Source organism: Pongo pygmaeus, chromosome 2, assembly GCF_028885625.2.
Source record: "Pongo pygmaeus isolate AG05252 chromosome 2, NHGRI_mPonPyg2-v2.0_pri, whole genome shotgun sequence".
Taxonomy (NCBI): Eukaryota; Metazoa; Chordata; class Mammalia; order Primates; family Hominidae; genus Pongo; species Pongo pygmaeus.
Genome location: NC_085930.1, coordinates 119,486,946 through 119,507,745, shown reverse-complemented (window position 1 = coordinate 119,507,745; position 20,800 = coordinate 119,486,946). Strand labels below are relative to the sequence as shown.

Here is a 20,800-nt window from a genome sequence, read left to right as displayed (position 1 = left end):
ATTGATTATAATTTTACTCCCATATTTACGGATAGGAAGGCTGAGGTCACAGTTGATAACTAAGAGAGTCTAGTCTTTTTTTCAAAATCTAAATTCTTCTTACTATAGCATGCTGCAAATTTAAATAAAAATTTTAGATGGTTCCAGTGGAAAGAATGTTCCACCTGGCCTTTCCACTTGCTATCATGACAAATCTTTAGCGGGTTTATAGTGTTTGCCTGAAAGATAAGTATCTTTGTATTTCTATTTGGACAATGCCATTTCTTGCATTTGCTTTTTACCATTCAGTATTGTCAGACTTTGTATGTTTTATAGTACCTTTTCATTTCTTATGAAAAAATATTTCAATGTGTCTACATTATTTTTCTTTGAACACACACACACAAACACACACACACACACACACACGACTTGAACCCCTGAGCTACTTGCTAATGAACTTTAAGAAACACTGGACAGGGTGATGCCAAGTTAACAAGATCTGAACCACTATAGTCTCTCCCTCTTATGGAGACATGATGACATATGAAAACTGGATTCTTGTCTAGGGCTTTCTTTCCTCTTATGGGTGCACCAAATTGAAAGAATAATATTAAGAAGTTTTGAGCTGATCATTATCCCTAGACTGGCCCTGAGGCAGAGACCACTGACTATGTATGAAAATGTTTTTTCTTCTTCAGTACAGAGCTAGACTACATTTCCCAGCCTTCCCTGAAGTTTAGTATGGGCACGTGACTGAATTCTAGCCAATGGTTTGAGGAGTTAATGATTTGTACCACTTCCAAGTTTGGCTCATAGAACCCCAAGCACGTTCCTTCATGCTCTTTACCTTTCCCACTGCTAGAATGAAGATGACTTCCAAGGTGATCTTGGAAGCTGTGTGTCAAAGATCTATGATCAACTGGGTCCCCAAATGACCATGGAAAGAACAGTTGGTTCTCTACCAAGCACTGTTATGTGAATAAGGAATAACCTTCTATTGTGCTTCTAATGTTTGTTTTTCGGCTTATAGCAGCTGGTGTTACCCTAAATGATACAGACCGTCATCCCTAGAGATTTTATTGTTACAAGCTTACTTAGTATTCGTGCCCTGAGTCTTGCGGGTCCCACTGCAGAGAACTCTGCAGGGTTCTGAGGTCTGAAGACTTTGTGAGGCTTTAAATGAAAAGTAAAACACACAGGTTACATTCATCAGTCCTGATCTCAGCCTGTCTCTGCTTTGAGTGTCTTGTCCCCTGAGGGCTTGTCAAGCAAGAGGGAAATGCTCTGATTGTGGCCTAGCAGTGTCTTTTCTCTTGATTGATTGATCAATGTAGTTTGTTCCTGCTGCTAGGTTTCTGATGAGATTTATGACCACCAGGGCTGCCATATTTCAGTCCTTATTTTCACACTTCTTTGCTTAAAGAGAGCCATTATAGTGGCATCACCATCTTTGACTGTTTTCAAAATTTTACTCACATGAGGCCTGTGAGGAGCTCCCAGCTCTCAGATGTCAGAGCTGCTGGGTGAAAGCTACGTTTGGGGAGAGAGCACAACAATTCCTTATCTTACTCATGTTTATCAGCAGTAGGTACTGGCAGGGACATGGTGTCAGTGAAAACACTTTTTTAACACTAACTTAGTGTTGAAACGTGTGCACATTGTCAGTGTTTCTAAAGGTCATTCTAAATCTGAGGGTTGGGTACAATTTTCCTGGACTGATTTTGAGAAACTAGACTCCTTCCACTCCTGCTGCTGCTGCTGCTACAACTAGCCATGTGCAAGCAATAAGTGAGGAAACTTATCTTGCTGGGTAAATCCAAGCCTCACTTTATTAAAATATCTCAGAGGAAGACCTGACAAGGAGTGGGCAGACTGTCCATAACCCTGTTACTACAGATGTCAGGGTCTGAGAACTAGGTTAAATGTTTGCCTTCTCTGCGACTCTACATTTCTGTTTTTTTCCTATTCCTCCAGATGAGAGAAGGTTGAAACAAGGACACCTGTGTACTATGCAGTAGCCCACAAATGGTTTCTTTAAGATATGCCCCCTTCCTATTTCTGGAGACTGGCAACATGTTGGAAGTGGGTAGGAATAAGACAACTCAGCAGTTGAGGATTTTGAAAATGAGTATGTTAGATGTTATGGATTATCACTTTTACACCCATAATTCTCAGCATCTTAAACTTAGCATGTCATCATTCAGACTGAACTGAATTGAATTCTATTTATTTCTGTAGACAGAGGCATCTCCTTTTACTATTGATGGGTTTCCTTAGGTGTTTATAACAGAACATCTCATGACTCTCCAAATATTTATCATTAACATACTGTTGAATTAAGACAGTGTGACGATTGCTCAAAGACCTGAAGACAGAAATATCGTTCGACCCAGCAATTTACTTACTGAGTTTATACACAAAGAAATATAAATCATTCTATAAAGACATATGCACACGTATGTTCATTGCAACACTAGTCACAATAGCAAAACATGGAATGAACATAAATGCCTATGAAAGATAGACTGAATAAAGGAAATGTGGTACAGATACACCATGGAATACTATGCAGCCATGAAAAAGAGTGAGATCATGTCCTTTGCAGGGACATGGATGGAGCTGGAGGCCATTATCCTTAGCAAACTAACATAGGAGCAGAAAACCAAATACTGCATGTTCTCACTTCTAAGTGGGAGCTAAATCATGAGAAAAGTGGACCACGTAGAAGGGAACAACAGACACTGGGGCTTACCTGAGGATGGAGGATGGGAGGAAGGAAAGGATCAGGAAAAATAACTAGGCTTGATACCAGGGTAATAAAATAATCTGTACAACAAACCCCCATGACACAAGTTTACCTCTGTACTAAACCTGCACATGCACCCCTGAACTTAAAGTTAAAAACAAAATCGAAATATATTGTTTATTATTATTTGGAAAGCCATCTGAGTATTTGTCTCCTTTTAACCATAATGCTCCCTGACATCAATAACAGTTACATCACTTAGAGGAGGTCATAGCTATGTTATCTTTAAAAAAAATTGTGTCTAAATAATTCCAACTTTCTAGACTCTCTTTGAACTTTTCAAATTGCTTATCCCCATTCACAAACTCTCCCAGGGGTAATTGGGTGGGTCCCCTACTAATGGCCCTTTTATGTAAATCATCTCGAATGGTCTCACCTTCATTAGTGACTGCTATAGTTATATTAGAACCAATCTCCAAAGCTGTTAAAATTCAAATGGTACCAGGGACCCAACATCTGTTATATATGCTATTAAAAAGTTTCAGTTGCCCCTGAACACATTGTTTCAGTGTCTGTTTTTTTCTAAGTCTCTGGAGAATTTGGAGAGAACAAGAATCTCTTACTAGAACACATAACTCAGGGAATAATGGAGACAGAGAACTTGATAACAGACCAATATTAAATGTCTTTAATTTCATCTTGATAATTTCTAGCCGGAAAAATTGCGTTGGTTTTCTTCTTGAGATGAGGTTTTCTTCTTGAGATGAGGTTTTCTTCTTGAGATTAGGTTTGTGTTTCATCATATTTGTCAGAGACTGCCATGAGGAGATACGTTTTCTTTCATTTTTTATGTGGCTGGATGGTACCCTCCTCTTTGCACCCCTGCCACTAGCCTGCCCTTCTTTGGGAGCTAAGGAGAGCGTTTACAAGGTGACTCAGGCCTAAGAAGCAGACAGACTTTGCCTTCAGCATAATCAGGTAGGGGAGGCGTGCTAGCAAGGAAATAGTCACTCCCCACAGCGTGACGTTGTCTGAGTGTGCTTTAGACATTCTGCACTCAACTCCCACATGAATAATAGCCTCTTCCCTCCTCCTCTACCTCACAATATGGAACATCTCCTCTTTTAAGTCAGCAACAACAGTGAAAACAGGTAGGGATTGTCCAACCCTGCCGGAGGCCACAACCAAGAGAAGTGGCACCCAGGTGGGAAGAGAAAGGAGGCTTAAAGCACAGAAAGAGAGAAAAAAAGAGTGAAGATGAGGGTCTGGGAGGTACTCTCTCTCTCTCTCCTGAGGTGATGTCTACCTCGGCCTCCATAGGAGTTAGACATGAGATCCTGTGTCAGAGGAGATGCTTTTGCACCAAGGAATAGAAACACTTGACACAAACAGTTAAGGGAGAAGGAGGCGTTATTTCCCACAGATGCAGTCTCTGATGCATTTGTGATGGCTCTGGTTTCCTCAGAATTTCAGTTTATGCCTTCCTCAATACGTGGGCTTTGTCATCAGGCTGGCAGCTTGGTGACCTCAGTAGTTCCAGGTTATCTTGCCACCACAGCACCAGGGAGAAGGACTGTCTGTCTTGTGGCTTTCTCTTTACATGGAGAAGACTTTTCTTTGAATCCCAGGAGACTTTCATTATTTCTTGTTGGCTAGAATTTGGTTATATGCCATTCTTTAATCACTGACTAGTAAGGGATGGAATTACCATGATAGTCTTACACTAATTATTTGGAGCAAATTGAATATTGGAGAATCAGTCATCATGATACTAAGGTTTCCATATCTGTGATGGTACAAGATCGTTATTTCTTATCTTACTATCTCTTATATATTATCAATTAGATAGTTTAATTTTGTCTAGATATTTAAAGTATTTAAAAACTGGTATGTAATATAGGAGTTGAAAATATATTCCTCTTCTATAATTAAACTATATATACGACATCTAAATTAAATTATATCTACATATACTGCATATATTTTAAATTACTATTGTGTTATATATTACGCTATATTATGTTTATATTGTGGTTATACTATATATAAACTAAACATTATATGTTTTAAAACTTATTTCAAAGTGCCATATGTTGTAACATAAATCCTTTGTCACATCAATATAATTTCCTAGTTGCTTGTTGGTTTTTGGAAATTGCCAGTATGCTTTTATGGTTGATGCAGCATCCACTAGATAAATGGCACCCTGTCAGAACCACGGCTTGCCAGTTGCATCAAATGCTTCTGACACACTTCCCTTTCCCACCCTTCATTGTCATTAGAAGACTGAGATTCTCGACAGAACCTGAATGGGGTTTGTGCCTTTGCCCCCATCTTAGCATTGAGCTTTCTGATGATCTCTAGGCCTCCATTCTTTCTATCTTCTCTTCCCCCTACAGTTGGTCAGATTGGTACCATCCAGGTTCTGGCCTTGTATCAGGTGCTTCTTTGAGGGCAAGGATCAAAAGGAATTGCCATACACAGAGGGAAGGAGGCAGGGGAAAGGAATAGCAAGGGAGGGGCAAATTGCCTTCTCCTGGTTGTTGCAGGAGCCAGGATCTGGCATTTTGGTTTGCCTTTCTGATGGAGAGGACTGTGAATCTGTGAATGACTGTGTGCCCTGCCTTGGCCAGTCACAGAAGAGTGGGCACCATTGACAAGGAGGCAGCTGGTTGGGGTGCTCTCTATGAAGTGAAAAAAAGGCAGAGTGGGAGAGACAATAAGAAATGTGGACATAAAAGAAAGAGGCCCTCATGGATATTGATGGCCTATTTGGGTTGGCTCAACTGGCTGTGGGAAGGGTGGGGTGTGGTGGGAAGCACTGGGTGGCATAAGGCTTCCCTGCCCAGAGATTACTCAAGAGGCAGTGAGGCTCCCTTGGTCACTGGCTGGGATGTCCAGGGCAGAATTGTCCTCCAAGACTGTTCACAATGTCAGGGATGGCCACTCCCCATGGATGGATTGTCAAATAAAGTAGGGCTCCCCAAGCTCACCTGGGAGTCTTGTACTGACATCTATCTCAGCCCATAGACCTGACCATCTCTTCAGCCACCACCTAGGCCTGGCAGGGTTAGATGTTTCTAATGGGTGGGTATAGACCCTCCTCACCTTGTCCCATTAGCCTCCCTCTCCCATCTAAAACCTTTTGAACCAGGAGGCAAATTGCCAGCTCATTTAAAAAAAAAAAATAACAATGAACTGCAGCAGATCCAGTACCCAAAATAGAAGAGTCTCTTGACATTGCAGTGTGTGGTTTCTGAGATAAACCACATGTACTAGAATTTACATTATTAATTAATGCTACCATTTATGGCAGTTTTACTATTTACTGGCCAATATGGAGATATTTACATATTTGAATAGCTTATAATAGTGTGTACCTGCTGAATATTAGTTGTGGTTACATGTCTCTCTCATTTCTAAACAGTGGCTTCTGGAGGTGGGTGCTGAATTTTATTGCTTAACCCTGAATAACCAATTAATTTTTGCAGGGTAACTGTGCGGGTTTCTATGGTTGAGGGAGGGGATAGGCCACCTTCTCACCTTTTATCAGAGTAGACTCCCCACTCTTTTCAATGTGAAAGGTGGAATGCTTAGCTCGACCACTGACAAGCACAACTGATAGCTTCTGAATATCCTACTTCCTTCCCCTTATACCGAGAGGAACACATCATTCCTTATTCTTGTGTTATACCTTTTAAAAAAAAAAAAAAAAACACTAACATTATTCCCTGCTAAGGAACTCAAAAGTAGACGTTATATAGGAATGTGAACCGTGAAAGTATATCCTGGAATTTATGGTCAATGCACTTTGAAGGTGAAAAACACCCTCTAGTCATACAACATTACTATAGCTCCTGTCTGTCCTTTTATCCATTTCCCCCATAGTTTTCTCGCTGACTTGAGTAACCTGCAAAAGAGATCTGAAGAGAGAAGGAAAAATGAAGAAGCACACTGGAAAAGTTCTTCATTTATTATTAACTTAAAACTCCAATTGACTTGCTTCCCCCAGGGCTGGACACTACAATGGGACATGGAATTGGTCCAGTTAGGCTCAAAAATTCAGAGAAAGAGATTGGTGTAGTGGAAAGATCGGTGAACTGGGAGAGAAAAGAGCTGAATGCTAACCATAAATGTGATTTTCTGAGTCCCTTAACTTTCCAATGACTTCTTTCATACTTTGGACACCTTGTTCTCTCTCTTTGCTAGCTTTTCCTTCTTGCCATTCTATGGTTTTCTTGTCTTTTTGTATGGCTTAGGTATATAACAGATTAAAAAATGCATCAGGACTGTGTGGTGGTTAATTTCTGTTGTGTAAGATAGCATCCCTTAGCTTTGTGGCTTAAAACAAGAGCCATTCTCTTTGGTTTACAATTCTGTGGATCATTCAGTTCTTCTGTCTTGGGCTGGCTCAGCTTGATCATGGCTGGCTCTCTTATGCTGCTGCCATCAGCTGGCAAATCTGCCGGCTGATCTAGAATGGCCTCCCTTGCATGTCTAGTGGTTGGTAGGCTGGCAGCCAGGGTCTGGATGCCTGTTGGCTGGGGTGTCTTGGTTCTCCTTAAGCAGGTATCTTGGACTGAATCACATGGTGGACTCAGGGTTCCAAGCTCGGACTGAATCACATGGTGGACTCAGGGTTCCAAGCTCAGCAGTTTGGCAAGTCAGAAAGCTCAAGCACTTTTGAAGCCTCTGATCACATCAAGTTTGCTAATGTCCTGTTGGCCAAAGCAAATCACACCGTACATGGAGATTCAAAGGGTGAAGAAATAGATTCCATTTCTTTATGGGAGAAAAGGAATTTATGGCCATTTTTGCAGTTTATCACAGACTGCATTTTGAGACATCTGAAAAATGTATTGCAATGGCAGATAACATTTTTGAGTGTTTAGTATGTGCCACATTATGGTCATCACAAAATTTACATTCTCATGATACTTGCCCTTATAGGCTCTACATCTCTGGTGCTTCCATTAAAAAAGGAAAGTGGCTATGTTAAACCCTACTCTGCTTTACACAGCAGATGTGGTGCAAAAATGTTTCTTGTAAATAGAAATTTTGTAGCTTCAATTATATTTTCAGCACAATAGGGGGATTGGCTATTTCAAGGAACCCTGTTGCAAATCCTTTTGGAAAGTAAAGAATCCTTTTGTAACATCTGAAATCACCTCCTGGTTTAGCTGTTTGGAAGGTCAAAGCAAAGGGATTTGAAAATATGGATAATGTAGAAAGGTCTCTGGCTTTGGAGTTGAACTGACCTAGGTTCAAATCTTACCGGGTAAGTAATCTTGGGCAAGTTATTTAACTTCCGTAAGCCTTAGTTTCTTTTCTGTTGTTGTTGTAATAGGATTAATAGATACCTATCCCCATTGGCTTACATGAAAAGGGAAAAATTATGTAAAGGGCTAGATATTTTACAGAGGTTCGATAGATTAGTACAATATATTCTTCCACATTATCAGATGTTAGATTTTGTGTAACTACTGTCCTATTTCCTACTACAGATAAAAAACCTTTTGAAATATTTGTTTTCCAGTTTCAGAATTAGCTTGGCTTGGGTTCTCTGTGCCTGTTCTTTTAATTTCACCATAAAGCTATATAGCTATTTGCATTCCTTAATCAAATTCAAGAGGGCAGATGAGGAAATGAATTCATAGCTCTGTAGACATCATGGGGTAAAAAGTCTGTACTAAACCAATTTAAAATAAATTAGCTGAGAAAAAGCAGGTGCTGCCTAACACAATATGCAAAGTTATCTTTTAACCCAATCAGCAGAGAACAGAAAAACAATTAGCAAATTGGATAGCTATTCCAGGTGTTTGAGGGCCACTGGCCACAAGATGGCCACTGAAGGGATCACCACCAGCTTCAGGTCACTAGGTAGACTTGCAGTATCAGCACAAAACCCTGACTTGGGGTGGCCAATCTCCCAGTGCTATGAGAGCATTGGAAGGAATTTATAGCTGGTGAATTACAAAAGCAGCTCTAATTAGGCCCAAGAGGCAATTGCATAAGAACTACTGAGAACATCGCAGACTCATATTTGCTTCCTTCTCAGGATTTTATATGAGAGCCTGGTAATGTATGTTCTTTAACAATAGGAGCTGAGAGACCTTAGTGTTAATAGTACTCCTGAGGATACAACTTCCTTTATTTGCAATCCTGCAAAGATCAGTTGGATACCATTGTTAAATCTTGAAATTGCACCCCCCCTTTCCCCAGTCTACACTGTGGCTTAACTCAGAAGAGAGGACCACGGGGAAGAGCTTTTTCTTAACCACCAAACCCCTCCCTATGCAGTAATGAACAATAAATAATCTAGCACTGATTGGTTTTGAAATTTTTTTAAAGGTCCAGCCCATTTTTAAAGTGTTTTAGGAACAAAGCATTTGTTTGTATTAATAAAGAGTAATAGGACCTCTCTAACATCCACAGATTAAAATACTATAATGTTTCTGAATTCAGGGGCTGCTTTGGTCAGATGTATTGGTTCCCCTTAGTCTGCTTTTCCTGAGTCCCTACTCAGGAAATTACTACTTCCTAAGGAATTAATCTACTGAGTGAAAAGGTACTCATTAGATTAATTCTCTAGTTGAATTGTAGTGGATAACTCAGAAATTTCTTTCCCCCTTCCTGTCCTTCCTCCCTTCTTTTCCTTCACTAAATACACAGAGATCCTAACATGGAACAGCCACTGTTCTAGGTGACGGACATGAAGCAGGGAGTCCAGTAGGTTTGGGAGCAAGATCACTCTGAAGAGTTCTAGCCATAACCAGCAACACCTGAAGAGTCTCAGGGAGGACTCACTCATTAGTGGGTGTGTCAGGAGATGGTCTGGCTTCAGTGATCTTATGTTGGTTAGAGCCACTTAGTTGCTTATTAAGAGACTGATTCTTGGGCCATATTTAGGAATTGAGTCACTGTATTCAGTGAAGCAGCTGAATTTCTACCTTTTAAATAAGGACTTCTGTGATGCAGTAGATCCACAAATGGCTTTTGAAAACTTTGCAGTTATTGGCTGAAAATCTCAGGTAGGCCCATGGAGCCTGTGTGTCCCATATTGGATCCTAAGGTCATCTTCCCTCCATTCCTCTGGCAAAATCATCTCACACCTCCAGCTGGTATTAACATCTGCTACCTAAATCCCCAAAGCTGCTCTGGCCCCAGCTTTGTCCAAGGTTAGTCCCCTAACCACTTCTTGTATTCTATGAACCATCACAAAGTTTTCAAACATATTATTTGGCCTATGTCAGCCAGGGTCATTCTGTTGGTATAAGCAAAGAAACAGCGAGGAGCATGAAATCTTGGTATGTGGATGATGGGTGGTGTTCTGGCTTTGTGGGGATATCATATCTGGGAAGGGAGTGAGTCTTTCTTCCGCATAGTCTATTAAAGGAAAGTCTACCCTACCCTCTACCTCCACCCCCAGAGGGAGTAATGTATTCTGTCTCCTCAGGCAATGCTGCTGTGAATATTTGCATGTATTTCTCTTTTTCCTTCTAGGCTCTGAGGACAAGAACTGTGTCTTATTCTTGTCTATGGCTCAGGGACCAGCAAGGGGCTTGGAACATAGCAGGTTACCTGTGTGATTGTGAAAGAGGAAGATTACTCTGAACCTGAGCAGTGCTGCAGGTGCTGGGCCTTGCTTGGGGCCTGACTCTAATTATGAGCTCTCATTGGGTGCTTGGGGTCTTTTTCTGTCTACCTTTGCCCAGTCCTCTGCTTCCTAAGAAAATATAACTAGGTTTCAGGTGACTCCAATTGGGTCACGATCCTTAGTATTTGAAATCCAGAGGTCTCTCATTTTCTGAGGAGTTTGTATATATCTCAGGTTAATTTCTCATATTTGGGGCCACATTTTATTTTTTGCTTCCCTGAGTCTATTCTGTGCTAAGGGCATGATAGACAAAAGAAAAATATCCATGTCTAAACTTCCCAGGACTTCTAGAAATAAAAGTTTCCAATTAGCATTCTTGGCAGCCCAACTTTGTGATTAAAGAGCTTCATTGGCTTTGGAAACATTTAGAATTAAAATCCAATACTAACGGAGACCCAGGGGCAAGACCTTATGAATAGAGGCCAGAAAGGAAAGCAGGAAAAGCAGATGGAGCCCATGAAAGGGGCAGGGGGAGGTTGCCATTTCTGGAGAGGCAAGGGAGGACAAAATAGCCTACTGAGGTAATTTGCTCTCCCTCAAAAGGATTCTGTAGCAAGTTCCCTAGCTGTAATAAGGTCTGAGAATCAGGAAATTCCAGGGGGCTCATCTTTGTTCCTGCTCTGTGAAATGCCACTGAATAAATCAAGGAATTTATTTGTCACTTGTTTCCTCTATAAACTCACTTCATGGCCTAGATGTGCTCTGAAATATCGCATCTAAAGCAGTCATGTAGAATATCAGAGGTCAGCTTGGAGCCATGTAGAATATCAGAGGTCAGTTTGGAGAGGTTGAATGTAACTGAGCTAGATGTCTGGAGGTAGGACTGTGCCCCCTGTTCATCTGCCCTAGTTTATTCCATGACACACTGCAGGTCACCTCTCTGTTCCAACCTACTGCTGTTTTTTATTGCACTGTGCTTTCTCACCTCCGTTTCCTCTCTGCCTTGAACATCCTTCCCCCTTGACTTAGGTTGGGTTCCCTAGAAGCAGTGATGAAGACAGAGATTTATATGATTTATCAAGGGAGCAGTCTCAGGAGAAGGGGAGGGAAGGAGCCAGGATAGGGTAAGGGGCAGGAGTTACAGGAGAATGAGATATTAATTGATCCCTCAGGGAGTTCTGGAGTGTGAATTGCACCATAGAGATTGTCTCACTTTGAAGCAGGGGCCCCAGTACCCCCATGTGGGTCAGCTGTTGGAAGTAGGATGTTTCTGTAGGTGAGGGGTGTAACCTCCAAAGTGAGGTGCCACCAGTTTGCCAGGAGCAACCATCTTGAGAAGGGAGGCAGATGTGAGCCATAGCAGCCAACACTTGAAGCTCCTGACAGTGGGACTACTGCCCTGGTAAAGCACATCTGCAGGGAGTAGCAGCAGCATACCAGCCACCTGAAGAAATTTGCTTCGTTAACTTCTATTCACGGATTCTTCAAGACTTGGCCCTGGCCACACGTTCTCTGACTACTTCTTTCCTTTTTAGCCTGCTAAGTGTACCTCCTCCATGTCCTGTAAGCCTCCTGGACTTTCTAACCTCTATCTTATCTCCCTGTATGTTAATGGGCCTGCATGAGTATCATCTTTATTAATCATCTCCTTGGTGGTATGAGATTACTTTTCCAATTTCATCTACAATGCCTACCACAGTTTGTATAATGTAATAGCGTTCCATAAGATAGTGTGGGGTGGGTGATTCTTGGATCCTCTATTAGTTCGCTGTGTGATCAAGATCATTTACCTAACTTTTATCTAAGTAGGGAATAGTATCTGCCCACTGGTCTCTTAATGTTGTTGAGAAGGTCAAGCCACAGAACACTATCTTACCTGTGAGGTCTGGTATGAAAACCAGATCTTACTTTATCTTATTCATCATAGTGCAAGAGTCTGTTTGACAAAACCCATAAGAAAGTTGTATGCAGCCTAAGACGTAAGTGTCCCTCTTGGCCCATTCCTCCTCTTGGCACCTTGGACAGTTCCAACAGATTTTTCTGTCTCACATTGGGTTGAAATCTACCAGTAACTTCTCTTGAGTCTTATTTTGCCTCCTGGAGCCACTTAGAACGAGTCTGCTCCACATTTCACATGGCAGTCCGTATGGATTGATTATTTCAGGAGTGTTGCTGTCTTGTCTGCTGTTCTCACCTCTTGCTGATGGTGGCTGCCAAGCCTTTGAAGTCTGAGTCTTGCTTGTTTCCTTCCTTCCTCAGTTGTCATCACCTTCCTCTGTTACACAGTTAAGATGGAAAGAGTTGGAGGTTTAATTTTTTTAAGTTCCTAGGGGAATGGTCCTCAGGAAGGTCTTCTGAGGACACACATAGAATCTTGTCTCTGTTTTTCTAATCCTGGCAACTTGAAGGAAGATGCTGAGAGGCACCTTACATGACCCTATTTTTCCTCAACAACATCTTGATAATAAATGATGTGTCCAAAATTAATTTTCTACTTTTGTGAATAAAGAGTGATTCTATTCGGGTGATGAGGAAACTCCACAGCAGTAAGGGATAAAATATCCAGGAACCACTCCTAGTCATCATTCATTAGCTGGGTGACTTTAGGCAACTCTCTTTGTTGTGAAGGAGGCTATAGCAGCCCTTAGAGAATGAGAGGAGTGAAGACAGACAAAAACCGACGGAGTAAACAAATACCAAAGGGCCCAAATTAACAAGATTTGGTGATGTTTTGGATTGGAGAGTGGTGAGGAAGAGGGAGAGGTCAAGGACGACTCCTGAAGCTTGTAGGAACTCTGGCATGTTGGGTAGGGAGAAGGAGCCTGCAGAATAAATGAATAAGCAGGCCGGTGGGTAGGAGGAAGCCCAAGAGATCGTGGAGCCCCAAGAACCCAGGAAGGAGCATAGATGGAAGGAGTGACCTTCACCTTGCAGAGGTTTCAAGTAAGGTAGGATTGAAAATGTCCTGAGACTTTGGCAATAGACAGGTCACCTAATGATTGCAGTGGCTTTTTAAAGCCTGTGATAGGAGTGGAAGACAGGGCGAGGTGAACTGAGGAGTGGGAGGGGAGCATATGGAGATGGCAAGGATGGATAACTTTCTGGAAAACTTTGGGTGTGAGGAGGAGGAGAGAGTGCTGTAGCTGCAGGAAGTGTGGGGTGGAGGGAAGATATTTTTAAGGTGGGGAAAGCTTGAGCCTGTTTAAGTGTTTTGGGGAAGATTGCGAGGAAAGGGTTGACTAGATAAGAGAGAGATGGGGTAATTGATGCCCTGAAAAGACAGCAGGGAAGAGATCCAGAATGCAGGAGGAGGAACCAGTCTTGACAGAGAAGGGATGCTGCCTCATATGTCACATCAGGGATCTGTGTTAGTGTGGAGACCACACTTTTAGTAAGCCAGACAATATTTCTCCTTCCCTCACCCCTGCCCACAAAATTAGCTAGATACTTTTTCTCTAGACATTCCTGCTGGGAGGCTGAGACTCCATGTCCCTTTAAGACAGGGGAAGGATACTGTACCAGAGCCTCTTCCTAAGAGATCAGTACTTATTAAGTGATTGGGACTAGACTTACTTCCTCTTCTCACACAGTGTCTGATTATGCTTGGCAGTTGTGCCCAGGCCCCCTGTATACCTTTCAAGGTCCCTTTCAAGGTCCATTCTTATCTGACTTCCCAAGTTTACATCTTGCTGCCCTACAGTTAACTTTCTCTGCTTCCCCTTGGATTAATTAGACAAGTTGTAATTATAGGGTATATAATGGTCTCATTTCTCCTGGTCTGTTCCAAGCTCCTCTGTGTCTAGGTACAGAATGAGTAAGCATTCTCTAATGTTGTTGGCCAAGTTCATTTTTCTTATAAATAAAGTCACTGTCTTTATTTTCCTATTTTACAGAGAGGTCAAAAGTCTGTCTGACTCACCTGTGCTAAGTGACTTGAGTGCCATCTAATCTAACTTCAAGGTGTCTGGCTAGATGGTACATGTGCTAATAAAATGCTAATCATAGTGTCATATTTTTAGAGATTCAAGAAGAAATTATTAGAAACACAAATTAAGAGCTTTAATATGCTCGTATGTACCTGTGCATAACTTTTTTTAAAGCACTTAGAAACTGCAAGTCAATAAACATTGTTTTCCCATGCTGCCCTATACTCATCCAACCCAGCGATGATGAAATGCATACGGACAAGAGCAATAAGAAAAATAATAACATTATCACAGGATCAATATCTGTTGCTAGTTTCATAAAGGACTTGGCTTCCCATTGATGTTTAATTTTTGTAAATGCCTCTGGAAATTTAAGTAGCAGTAGGAAAACATTATCCTGAGATAATGTTCAATTTCTCCTAACATAACCTCTTAAACTTTGGACGTGTGCAGTTTTCAGTCAGGGACAAATTTAGGAGAACAAATCTCTTTGAAACAGACTGGCAGATTTATTTTAAATAAGCTGGCTTTAAGGCTACAGGTCTAGGAGACAGAATCGTAGAAGATGATTGGAACAACAGGAGCTGAGAAATCTTGGAAGCCTGCTTTTTCTGTGACTTGTTTTGGGGTATACATCAGCATAAAGGGGAGAGTCTCCTCTATCCATGTCATGGCTGATGGTAGCATCTGTGCCAAATTTTAAGCACTAGGGGACAAGTTGGGAGGCTCTGAAAAGCTCACCTGTCTCTGAACACCACGATATCCTAGCATTTTTGTTATTCGTCCTTGCTCTACTTCAACTGCTCTGGCATTGACTCAAATTCCTGGAACTGCATAATCAGCATCTGGACGAATAATAAATGAACTCCTGCTAGCTCTACCATAGGAAAAGCATTAGAGTACTTTGAAGTCCTAGAACCTTCATCTTCTTAGACTTAAGAGTGGTGTTTCTGGAACTTGAGCTTGCATCAGACTCACCTAAGGCATGTTAAAACAATGATTGCTGAACTCTACCCTGATAGTTTTTGGTTCTGTAGTTCTAAGGCAGAGCTCAGTAATTTGAGTTTCTAACCAGTTCCCATATGATGCTGATGCAACTTGTCCTGCAGACCATACATTGAGGACCCCTAGCCTAGAGTTTCCCTTTCTTGACCCAGATGCTGGACTGTTGTAAGCCAACAGTTAGGTCTTTCTGAAATCCATGGGCTCAAGCAGGGGCAGAAAATATCCACAAGCCAAAAGGAAGGTTATTATTTTATAGGGACCTCTGCAGAGTGAGCGCCACACTTTGGCTGAAGAGTACGGTTTGTTCCTCACCATGACCTTGGGGTCCCGTCCCAACTAATCCAGAGCCATGTGGGTTTACAAAGACACAGGCATTCCTCCCATATTCTGGCCTCTGACCTGAAATCTTCTAACTTGAGAAGAGAACAGTCACCTTCCTGGGAATCTGAAATAGAAAGGCAAATTTGTGAAGGCCTTTCTGACATCTGAATGGCTGGATTTGCATTTGCTGTAGCGATAACTCAGTGCCATCCAGACCTGACAGTGATGAACGATGCTGGATTCTGCTCAAATTCTATCAAAGCCTGCAGGGTGAAGACTCTGGTCCCTGAACCCAGTGTCCTCTGGCCCTTCCTGTCAAAGCATTGGAGTGACAGGGAGACATTTGAGAGGCAGTGAGGAGGAAGGACAGAGGCATCAGGGTGGGTGTGGCAGCTTCCATATTTAGCAGAGAGAAGCAGAGATGAGGGTAAGATTATGAGTGGGAGAGGAGGGAAGGTTAGAGAACAATGGAAAAATTTTCTTCTTCAGTGTAAGAATTCTGGACCCTTATTTGAAGTCTCTCCTGCTTTGCTGGGCAAAAGTAATGAGAAACTCCACTTGGCTTCAGAATGAAGTGTCAACTCCACATGAATCAAAGCAATGAAAAAAGAATCAACTCAGAGCAGGCTGAGCTATGTGAGGTATGAAAACTTGATCAGGGCCAGCGTGAGTATGGGACTTCAGTCATTCTCCCACTCCCCCACAGGACCCACACGGGTTGGGGGCTGGGGGAATTGTTTAAAAGCATTTAGTTCCTAACTAGCTGCCTCACCCATTATCTTTCCTTTCTTGTAATTTAGGAAACAAAGAACAACATAGAGCCAGATCAATAGCTTATGTCATTTTCATATGTAAACTATTGCTAAACAACTTAGGAACTGCCTTTTCTTTTCTTTCCTTTAAAAATCCACTTGCAACTGTTGCCGATGGGACCGGACTACATATTCAGGATAACTTTAATCTGTGCTTTGAAGTTTCAATCCTCAAGACTGGCCCAAATAAACCCCCTACTTATATTAATCTTGCCTCAGTTTCTTTCTTTTAGGTGGACAGTGGTGAGAGCAATTAGGCTTTTTGCAGAATTACTCATTCTAAATATTCTTGCTTGTATTATATTTTAGATACAAATTTTCCAACTGTTATTTTTCAAGTCATTGTCTGCTTCACTGTGTCAATTTCTAGTCTACAGCCTTTGTAAGCATTTGTTTCTTTGTTTCAACCGCTTCTATCTTTTTCCTTTCCTGTTTCTTCTCTGGCCCCCTGTTCTTTGTTCCTCTCTGAGGAATGCAGATTTCTGCTCCTCCATACACCTCCTTTCTTTCCAGTCTGGCTTTTAAGAGGAGACTGTGCAGGCAGTCATCAAACACAGGGTCTAGTTCCTAGAGCTACTCCTCTCCTAGGCAATCTGCATTTCAGACAAAATAAGCCCCTCTCACTTCTATTTTGCTTAATGTAAATGTTACTGACGTGTAACATACATGCAGAAAAGTGCACAAATTGTATATTTTCAGCTTGAGGAGATTTCACAGACTGAGCAAATGGAGTGGCCAGCACCAGCTCAAGAAACAGAGCACGAACAGCACCCCAAACCTCCTAGTGCCCCCTTTCAGTAATTTCCCACCCTCAGGAGTTACCACTATCCTAACTTCTAATACTATAAATTATTTTTGACTTTTAAAAAACTTAATAGAAATGGAATTATTCAGTACATACAATTTGTGGCTACTTTTTCTCAATGTTATGTTAGTGAAATTTACTCATATTGTTACATGTACTTGTAGTTGGTCATTTGCATTGTTTTCTTCTCTGTATAATGAACATACCACATTTTATTCATTTTACTGCTGATGGACATTTGGGTTTCTCCAGTTTGACACTATTATATATTTTGCCACTATTAACATTCTTTTATATGCTTTTTGGTAAATATACATCCTCTTTCTGTTGGATTTACACATCGGAGTGGAATTGCTGTTTCATAGATTGGCATAGATTCAGCCTTAGTAGACACTACTAAACTGTTTTTAATGTTGCTTTATCAGGCTGAGTGTGGTGGCTCACGCCTGTAATCCCAGCACTTTGGGAGGCTGAGGTGGATGGATCACTTGAAGCCAGGAGGTTGAGACCACCCTGGCCAACATGGTGAAACCCCATCTCTACTAAAAATACAAAAATTAGCTGGGCATGGTGGTGCACATCTGTAATCACAGCTACTATGGAAGCTGAGATGGGAGAATTGCTTGAACCTAGGAGGCAGAGATTGCAGTGAGCTGAGATCGCACCGCTGCACTCCAGCCTGGGTGACAGAGTGAGACTCTGTTTCAAAAAAAAAAAAAAGAAAGAAAAAGTTGCTTTATCAATTTATATGCTTTATCAATTTATACTCCTACTTAAAAAGTTTGAAGTCTAATTGCTCCACAGCCCCACCCACACTTGGCATTTTTAATTTTTGTTATTCTGGAGAGTGTGTGTTAATAGAAGATTATGGATTTAATTTACAGTTCTTCAGTAGCCAATAAAGTTGAGCACCTTTTTAATATGGTTACTGGCCACTTAAATACCTTTTTGGTGAAGTACCTGTTTAGTATTTCAGCCATTTAAAAAAATTAGGTTGTCTGCATTTTTAAAACATTGCTTTGTAGAAGTTCTTTAAAATTGTGGATATTAGTTGATAGGTGCTCTAGAGCAAGTATCTTCTCCTAGGCAATAGCTTGTCTTTCGACTTTTTAAATTAAGCTCCTTACTTTACAATCATCATACTTTATAGCTCAAATGTCACCCATTTGATGACTTTTCCCTCATCCCCTTCCTTTCAGGTTATTGCCCACCCTCCTATCCTCCCATAGCTTCTGCCTAATACTCATTCATAGTGATAATTGCCTTAGTTACAATGATCCCTTTTCTTACCTCTCCTGTTTCAGCCCATCAGTGCCTTAGGCACAGACAATCTCTAAATGGAAAGAGTGGCTGCTATTTTTGTGGAGGTTCTGGTTGGGGTTTTGTTTTGCTTTGTTACGTTGTAATTATCTGTGCCCCAGCTTTCTACTACATCTATGTAGTACCTCTGAACGATTTTTAAAAAATACATCTTACTTTGGAGAAAAGAAATATAGATAATATTGTACCTTGGCCCCTGCCTCATTTGCAGCCCTCTGTGCTGTATCTCTGTCTTTTCCAGAGGAACTTTCAATTCAACATGTTAAAAAAGAACTTATCATTTTGTCTTTCTATTCCAGCCCAGTTTCCTTCCTGACCTTTGGCACATATGGGGTAGCAGTCCTATTGCCCAGAAGCTAGAAGCAGGAAGTCACTCTGACTTTTAAATTGTCTTTTACTCCCTTCTTCCAAATCCAAACCATGCTTTCTAGCTCTGCTATCTTTGCCTCTTTCTCTTGGAAAGTTACAGCAGCTTCTAAATGGTTCTCTTAACCATGTTTGCCAAAGAAAAGTTGCACAGGATGGAGTTATAAAGGCAAGGAAGACTTTATTCAACAGGATTGCAATAGGGGAGAGAGATTAAACTCCGCTGAAACAAAAGGGTAGGGGGGTTTTAAGCATTGAGGTAAGCTAGAGGAAAAGTGTTGGAGGACATTAGGAGGGAGGTTGGTTGATGTGATCTGTGTTTGCTTTTTGGCACTTGTGAAAGTTAAGCTTCTACCTTCTCACAGAGACTGGGAGATGCGGCCCTATCTTTCTTGATTACATTTCAAAGGAATGGCTCCTAGGTCCTTGAGAAAGATATTCCTGGGTTATAAAACTAACAAGCAAAACTTGAGAAAAGATTTACATCTCAAAGGGTCAGAGAAAAAATTTACAGTTGAAAGTTTTCTAAAGCGAATGCTCTAAGAAAAGCAGGGTCAGGGGCTTATAGACAGGAAGAAGCCTGTCTAAAGTTTAGTCAAGCTGAGGAGAATGTTAAGGTAATATTGGTCATTCTCACCTCAATTTAATTGCTGGAGTTTAAACTTGGTTTTCCATTCTATTTCTCTGTTCCAAAATCTTTCATGCTTCCATACGAACCACCAAATGAGTTCTAAACTCAGAAACGTATTGAGGAAGTCTTCATGCTCTTATTTCAGACTCCCTGAGTCTATTTTCTGACATACTGGAGGGTGGGGTCACCATGAGGATGGTCACAGCTCTGTGTGCTGATAAGATATATCTCTCTCTGCATTACTGGACCAGCCACTGGGAGCCCAGAGGAGGAATATCATTGGGTTCCATTTCTGGGACTGGGGCCAGGACAAGGGGTTCCAACATCTCTTGGCAAACTCTACCTGAGGCTGTGAGCTGTGACAGCATAGTCATTGTTGCTGGTCTTCTCTCATCTCTCTGTTGGAAGATACGGAAGCAAAGAGATGAGACAGAGACATGGGGCCAAGTCATTAGAAAGAGTTATACTTGCCACCCCAGATCTTTCTGCCCTGCTTTCTGGTAAGGTGAGGGTAAGTATGCAATTAGTTGCAATTATTGATCTTTTAATATGAGATTATGGCTAAGCAATTTATACAATTACTGATTTTTTAATATGAGATTATGGTTAACCAATTTATACATCTAAGCATTTTGTAGATGTTCCATTCAATAACCTGTGTTTTAAATACAATATGTTAGATAAAATGATTGTATTTTAAGAGTGAGGAAACTGAGCCTAAGGAAGGTTAACTTCAAAGTATCACAGGATGTAAGTGGCAGCCCCTGGGGTAATATGAATCACAAGCTGGATGAGGGTGGAGCAGGAAAAATGAGACCACGTAAATCCCAAAGTCATTATGAGAGGTGAAGCCGGCTGGGCTTCTGGGTTGGGTGGGGACTTGGAGAACTTTTCTGTCTAGCTAAAGGATTGTAAATGCACCAATCAGTGCTCTGTGTCTAGCTAAAGGTTTGTAAACGCACCAATCAGCCCTCTGTAGAAATGGACCAATCAGCACTCTGTAAAATGGACCAATCAGCAGGATGTTGGGGTGTTGGGGGTGGGGGGAAGGGTTGGCAAATAAGGGAATAAAACCTGGCCGCCTGAGCCAGCAGTGTTTAGGGTTCCCTTCCAGGCTGTGGAAGCTTTGTTCTTTTGCTCTTCACAATAAATCTTGCTGCTGCTCACTCTTTGGGTCCGCACTACCTTTATGAGCTGTAACACTCACTGCAAAGGTCTGCAGCTTCACTCCTGAAGCCAGCCAGACCACCAACCCACTGGGAGGAACGAACAACTCCGGAGGCGCCACC

The 20,800-nt window shown here is 41.5% G+C and overlaps 1 long non-coding RNA gene across 1 annotated transcript in view; it reads left to right on the top strand.

The window, feature by feature from the left end:
* LOC129034051 (uncharacterized) overlaps window positions 1-20,800 on the top strand; it is a 233,291-nt gene that overhangs the window by 126,509 nt on the left and 85,982 nt on the right. The window contains exon 3 of the long non-coding RNA XR_008501743.1: window positions 14,221-14,285. This is a non-coding gene — a long non-coding RNA (uncharacterized LOC129034051). The remainder of the gene's footprint in view (window positions 1-14,220; window positions 14,286-20,800) is intronic.